The following is a 7,500-nucleotide window of genomic DNA, read 5'->3' on the forward strand; positions in this document are numbered from 1 at the left end:
GCACACTACACTACACACACATACACACACAGGCACACTACAAACACACACACACACTAACTTTCATGCACACTCACTCACACACTCACACAGGCACAAACACGCACACACACAAACACACACACACACACACACAGGCACAAATGCACTTGCGCACACACACACTGAGGGCCAGATGTACTAACCCTTTTGCGCCCACTTCAGGCGTATTTGTTTCGCAACGTGGTGTAAAATCATTGTGAGGTATGTACAAACAGGCCGCAATGATGTAACGTAAAGAGATGGGAGGGGAAGAGTAAAGAGCGCCTAATTTGCTGCTAATTATGTATTCCGCGGTATGTACAAAGACTGCTCCTGAAAATGCACGTCTATTCTGCGCCTAAATACTTCCGCCTTGTAAAAGCAGGTGTAAATCCAAATTGCAGTTCAATGCGTCAATAAGAGAACCTTTCAAAGACAACACACAGTAAAATTGACAGTGTTATTAAGTGTTAATTTTTCAGAGACATATTTTTCAGTGTTCATTAGTGTTAATTAGTGTAACTTCGGGAGTTGTTTGAACAAACATGTACACCCACGGTGTAATTAAAACTCACAACTTAGTGTTTTAAGTGGGTGTGAATGTACGAACTCTGGGGTGGAGTCATTTACACTTCCGGTCCTTCAGTTGAGATTTTTGAAAAGAAGATGGACGCCATTGAAGTACAGCGTGGGATAGTAAAAGGTAAATTCATTTGTTCCCTCTACTTCTGTAAGCTAGAATGAAAACTACGACAAATACACAATTAAGTAATGTCACATCACAGGTATATGTTTTCATACCAACGTGTTTTACCTACTATGAAATATTGGTGACGTTAGCTTGGTCGCTAGCTAGTAGCAAGGTCACTAGCTAGCTCAGAAAATTATTGGTAAAACATCCAGCAAGCTAACATAACTTCGGTGGGTTATAACCTTATCAAATTGAAATGGTTAAGTTTATGTTAATTTGTAATACTTAAACTGTAAACTGACATTAATGTAATATTGGAGTCAACAACGTCTGTCGACTCATTGACGTTTGGTTGAACTGAACACTATTGCTTGCTTATAAAAAAATTGCTGCTAGCTAACATTAGCTGAGACCACGAGGGCATTCGTTTAACTGTTAGGCATTTTACCAAACAGAGGTGTAAGGTAACCGTTAGCCTGGTTGGTTTGGTGCAGTCTCCATTCTCTGTATGCCACTGGTATTCGTTTCTGTTAGAGTCTGTTGGCTTTATTTGGGTTAGATCAATTTCTTTGTTTCCTAACTTATAAAGGGTGCAGGTAAGCCAAAGAGTATAGAAGTTAGCTAGCTTATACTAATTTTAGATATTTGTAGAAATTGTGGTTCAATACTAGCTTGCAAGCACGTGCATAAAGATATTCAGTCCATCAGGCATAACGTTACAGCTGAGCAGAGTAAGAAATGTTAATTCTCTGAAATTATGAGCAGTTTTTTTATGGATATGGTAATATGTAGACGAGTTTACTGCCTAATAAAATTATTTAAGTTATTACTTAAATACTTTCTTACTGTTGAGTTTTGAGTTTAAGTTATTACTTAAATACAACTTACTGTTGCTTAAAAAGTAGGGATTATATAAACATATTTTAAGACAAAAACACTTGCGGTTGAAACATTTGGTAACCTGTGGTAAATAATGTCAGAATAAAGTTTAGAAGTCCTTTGCTGGTTAGTTGATATACTGCTGATAGTCAAATCATTGTTGTTCTTGTATTGATGTAATCATTTTCTTTGTTTTAACAAGGTCAGCAAAATGCTCATCAATGTCCAGTACCATGGAGAAAAAAGTACCTCAAACTGCAGCCTGGTTTTTCTTTTCAAAGTTTAATTCGAGAAGGTGAGGTTTTATGTGAGTTTAGCCAAAGTCCTTTTAGGCAAGTGCCTCCACTCGGCGGCCATATTGCAACGCTTTTTTTCCCCTTTTTTCTAGCTTGTTTAGACTATGAATCAGCCTGACCATAGGCATGTTTCTTAATGATTTCACATGCACACTTTGTATCCTGGCTGGAGTTAATGCAGATCCTTATGATCCTTTTTAAGAAATACATTTGAAATCAATCAAGGTTCAAAATCCCTGTGCACAGCCCTTTTGCAGGTGCTGATGGTGTGCAGTATAACTATTAAAAAGTCAAAAACTAGTATAAATCGCACACTGAAGGGTATATTTTGTTGACTTTATTTGGCGTGAAGGCTTTAGGTTCACGTTCAAACCTGATGAAGAAAATTGTGAAACGTGTTGTTCACGCCAAATAAAGTGGGTAAGGTTAAAAAAAAAAAAAGATTTTGTCTTTTGTGAATTAAGTGAAATAAAATCGGAGACCGAATTTCTTAAAGCAGCCCTTTAAGATTCCAATTTGTTTTTCTTGTTCTTCAAACAAGGCACATCAATCCACTGGTGCAAAAGAAGAGAACACCTCTGCCATAGGAGATTCAGCAGAAAAAGGCCAAACAGGTGAGCATTTAAAATTAAAATATCACTAGGAAAAATCCTTGTCTGTCGTCTCCAAAATGCAGAAGCCTAGCTTTGTGTTCCGGTAGTGTCTCATCAGTGGGCACATTCAATCTTGCAGCTCTGCACTGATCTGGCTGAACGTAAAGTATGTTTATTAGATTCAGTCAGATCTGCTTGCAGATCCAGTGCTGCAAGATCAAAATCCCACTGATTTCATGCTACTGGAACACGAAGCCAAGCAATTTGCTTCCTTCAGATACAGGTCTTGTTATAACCTCTCTGTACACTTTACAAGTTTACAATACTTCTGTTTGTCTGTAGAGACCCTCATCACACAACCACAGAAGTGTAATTATATTTTGAGCACTATCAGTGGTATTAAATAGCGTTTGTTTTTTGACGTTCTAGCTGCCCCCTTAGCTTTCTTGTTTGTACTCTGGAGTTACACTTTTTAGAGGGTGCATGTAAGTTTTCTCTTTACAAGTGTATCACTGTTATTGTTTCTTTTTTTACGCATAGATGGTCCAGGAGGTTCTGGAGAAGAGTTAAATGGGAGAGGAAATAATGGAGGAGTATAGTAGAGCACCTTGACACACTGTACAAGAAGGCATCTTCTGAATATCCTGGTCCATGGGTATGTTTTGTTTTGAATAAATTAATCTAATTGTATACAACAGTTAGGTCCAGTCAAACTATGAACTATTTTCTGACTGAACGAGAGGGATTCCATGGGTGGGGTTATCTCAGGACATCCCTACTCAGACTTAGGTAGTGCCATTTTTACATTGATCCAATGTTATCGTTCCATTCATTCAAAGTGAGAGAACAGTGTAACATAACATCACAATTGACTGTTTGAGTGAGAAAAATAGAGTGCATGTAATAGGGTGAATAATGTAATGTGAAATAAAATGAAAAATCATTATTGTGCACATATAGCCTCACACAACCTGCCTGCAGAGTGACAAGAAAACCCTAAATTGATGTCTTTTAATCCAGGTATTTGGTAATAGAATTGCTATGTAAAAACAATATTGAACTGGTGATTGTGGGGTTGATAAATGCTATAAGGCAGAACCTTAGCTGTAGGAATATCTATTACCAACTACACAGTGGCTCCATTTTCAAAAAACTCCTGAAGACACAGCTCTTTAGAGAACATCTCCTCTCATAGCACTACTTACAACAAGTCTTGCTGATCCTAGTACTTACCACCTGTCTTGAACTGACACTCAACTGTTTAAAAACAGCACTCACTGATGCACTTATTCTTACTGTACTCTACTGTTTTTAAATTGTTGAGAGAATTGCTTTAAAACTTAAACTGCTACCATGTTAGTCGCTTTGGTTAAAAATGTGTTAGCCAAATCTAATGTAATGTAATATTACTTAAGCATATTTTAGTGGCAAGAAGCGTTAAGTCTATATTTTATCCATAATCCATGTTTAATCACTCTTCCATTTTATAGCTTGTAATGTTGTCTGAATATATCTAATATAATTTTCCTATTGTTTTTAGAAGGATACCAGTACGTAGTCAAAGAAAAATATATGCACTCGGCATTGTGACTGTTTCCTAATCTCAGGGATCCTTACTCCACCAATGGCTATGTAAGATTTTACTCATTTCCATTTAAGGTTATATATAATAATAATGTTCAACTATTGATCTGGATAATCATAGTTCTTGCCCACATTATTTTGCAGGAACACTTCTACGATGCTGGAAGAGGGACAGGCTATCTGGCATGGCGCCTAAAGCAACGAGTGTCGCAGCGTTTGGTCAAGAACAGCTCGGGAGCCTTGGAATACATGAACACCATGAGCTTTTTAAGGAGGTAGACTTTCTAATGAGGAGACACAGCACTCAAAAAATCCTCCATAGAAATGCATGGGGTTAGTTTGTAACGTATGGTGTTGTTTACATATATCACACCCCCCTCCGTGACAAAACGTGGACATGTGAATACATTGAGCCAATCATGTGGTGTGTTGTGAAGACATTGATTGTGCCAATCATGTGTTGTGATCGATCTTGCCGCTAGAGCAAGATTGGTGTTGTGAAGCCTGCCGAAATAGATGCCCGATAAGTGCCCAAAATGTGTTGCAATATGGCTGCTGAGTGGAGGGACTTGCCTAAAAGGACTTTGGGTATACCCACATGTAACATCACTTCATGGTGCATTATCTGTCTTGCTTATGGAAAATTGGCCCATTATTGCACATCTCTAGTAATAGGTTTGAAGCAAAACACAAGTTTGTCAAATTGTAAAAAATCTCTTGATTATATTGTTTTATTTCTTGTTTATGAAATGTTTACTCAGTGTTGCAGAGCATTTTCATGCATATGTGGTTATGGATTGTGAGGAACACTGTTTTATTGTTAGTCAATGATTTGTATGAGTATAAGGCCTTTGCTCAACAAAATGCTTATGGACCAAACTTTGACATATATATTGTACCTCTGCGCATTGATTTGAGCCATATCATGGCAAATGTTAATAAAAAAAGAAAAGTAATTAATTTGCTGTGGTTTGTTTAATATGTTTATTTTGATAAATATATGGCTCTAGAAACTAATTAATTAATTAATTACTCCAATAGAGTTAATTTTGAAACTCTGATAAGAGTTAATTATGAATCACTGATGGAGTTAATGATACACTCCAATAGAGTTAATTTTAACTCTGATAGAGTTAATTATAAAACACTAGGCTAGTGTTAATATGGCAACACTATGGCAAGTGTTATTTTAACACTGATGAGTGAGGATTATATAAACTCTGGAATAGTGTTAAAATTAACACCCGTAGAGTAAAATTAACACTGGCCGATTTACTGTGGAATCGCTATTTAGAGCACCAGTTTTGTAAGTCTTTGTACTATCTAAAGCAATATTAACTTTCGTTGGCCTTTCGAATGTCTTACTTTCACTTTCACGTCATTCACGTGACTTAAAATTTCCTCCTTGCTAGATTTGACCAATCTTCCATAGCCTACGTGCACAAGTAGCTTGAGTAGAACTATTGATCTTCATTATCTCCCTGCTTGTTGACATCTTATCATGTATGGCAGGGATTCCCAAACTGTGGTACGCGTACCCCCGGTGGTACGCGAGCTGCTTCTAAGGGGTACGCGAAGGGCTATGGTGGACAGGTGTAAAATGAAAATTTTAAATCTTTTGTAATTAATTCATGAATAAATACATAATTTCGAATCAGGTCATAATGATATGGAAACACGAAATTAAAGGATATAATTTATAAACTCTGTATGTGTTCATCAAAAAAAGGGCAGCTTATTATGACGCCTGGAATAGCTAATAGAATGCGTTACTTTTGAATGCGTTGGATGGTCCGTGGTCCGTGGGGGGAAAGTTTCGCGGATATAACAGGTTTTTGAAAACAACAAAAACAGAAAGGAGGGAAGGAGCAAAGCTAGGAGTTATTTCAGATGGGCAAGAAAGGTAACATTAAGCTAGGCTTTACATTTAACAATCTAAAGGTAGCCTAAGTTTAGCCTTTCTAGGCTGTATAGCCATGTTGTCCAAACGAATACATCCATGTCAGGCGTTGTTGTAGGCCTATTATAAGATATTGTATGTGGATGTAGTTAGGCTACTATGCAGGCTACTTTTCATAACTTTTTAACTGACCAAATGCACGCACCTAAAACCGAGAAACGGACAAATATTGTCAACGCGGGGGGGGGACACATATGTGTTTATGTGTCGGATGGTGGGGGTACGCGAGCCGAGTCGGAATGTAGGTGGTGGTACGCGGGGGGAAAAGTTTGGGAACCGCTGATGTATGGTATTATTTAATGATCGCTAAACGTTCTTTTTAATGTTATCATCAGTTAACTTCATTCAACTGCGCTTGTATGTAGGCGCTGCCATTCAGTTATGGACGTTCATAAATTGCGTTTATGGGCGGAGAAAGGCAGAGAAAGGCGCACTTTACACTAAGGATTGAACGATTAATAAATACGACGGAAACTTGGGTCTGACAGCGTTCGCAATCTACGGTTTGTCCATGACGCTGATAATGCTACGTTCGCAAATGTACGTACATCTGGCCCTGAGTATCCTGTGTGCAGTGAAGTCTCACAAAGGGATTCCTGTATACACACTTATACATAGGCGTGCATAAATAGACACTAGGTGGTGCTAAAGCACTAGGAAGTTTGCCCTTTATCAACGAAAATGCCCTTTTGAAACTTTTTTTTTATTTTTTATTATTATTAATATTATTAAGATTTTACTGAGGTCGGTTTCGAAATGATCTTTTGAAAACCTGAGCCATTAAAAACGACTGAAACAATGCCCCGAAATGAGCCACCTCCTTGCGCACACCCGACCAGCCTATCTTTCTTCCTTTGTCACGTGAACTCGCGCGGTCGCGCGCAGGGCACGCCAGATGCATAGCACCATAGCAGTTCAGTTCTTCAGATAGCAGGCATGGTCGCTGACAGGCTGCTTCTCCCATGCCCCATCAGCCAGGTACCCTAACATACAGATCAAGCAAAATCTTACAGTTTGCCCTCTAAGCCCAACATGTAATAATTTTGTTGTGAAGTAAAATGTCTCATTCAGCACCAAACAAGCATTTTTGCCGACTGGTCACCTGATAAACTAGTTAGATGAAGCTAGATAAAGTTTTACGCTGTAGCCCAAATCAATGACAGATAACGTGATGACCACATACAAATAATTTCGGTAGATTTTGCAAATTTATGTGTTAAGAAGAACGTTTTCTGTTGCATATGTTTTGTTAGGCAACATGTATTAACACATTTATTTGTGACAGAACAAACGGGAAGTTCCCCATTACCTGTGAAAAATGCCCATCTGCATTCATGTAATGACAACAATCAGTAGCCCACTATAACTCCTTCTATAACTCCTTCTCGTACTGTTTGGTCTCTTTATTGTCTTACAGATCAAGTAAAATCGTACAGTTTGCCCTCTAAGCCCAACGTGTAATCATTTTGTTGTGCA

At 38.0% G+C, this 7,500-nt stretch overlaps 1 long non-coding RNA gene across 4 annotated transcripts; it reads left to right on the forward strand.

Moving 5' to 3' along the window:
• Positions 1 to 1,799: 1,799 nt before the first annotated feature.
• Positions 1,800 to 4,049, forward strand: LOC143102960 (uncharacterized). Of its 4 annotated transcripts, XR_012982668.1 has the most exons (5): positions 1,800 to 1,886; positions 2,429 to 2,501; positions 3,021 to 3,135; positions 3,441 to 3,500; positions 4,021 to 4,046. It is a non-coding gene; the product is annotated as an uncharacterized LOC143102960 (long non-coding RNA). The 4 variants fall into 4 exon arrangements; XR_012982665.1 differs by lacking the exon at positions 3,441 to 3,500 and having other exon boundaries at positions 4,021 to 4,049; XR_012982666.1 differs by having other exon boundaries at positions 3,021 to 3,500; positions 4,021 to 4,037.
• Positions 4,050 to 7,500: the final 3,451 nt, after the last annotated feature.

This window comes from Alosa pseudoharengus, unplaced genomic scaffold, assembly GCF_046254945.1.
Source record: "Alosa pseudoharengus isolate Yale_2024_CS ecotype anadromous, Long Island Sound unplaced genomic scaffold, YU_APseudo_1.1 YU_APseudo_1.1_scf_4, whole genome shotgun sequence".
Classification (NCBI taxonomy): Eukaryota; Metazoa; Chordata; class Actinopteri; order Clupeiformes; family Clupeidae; genus Alosa; species Alosa pseudoharengus.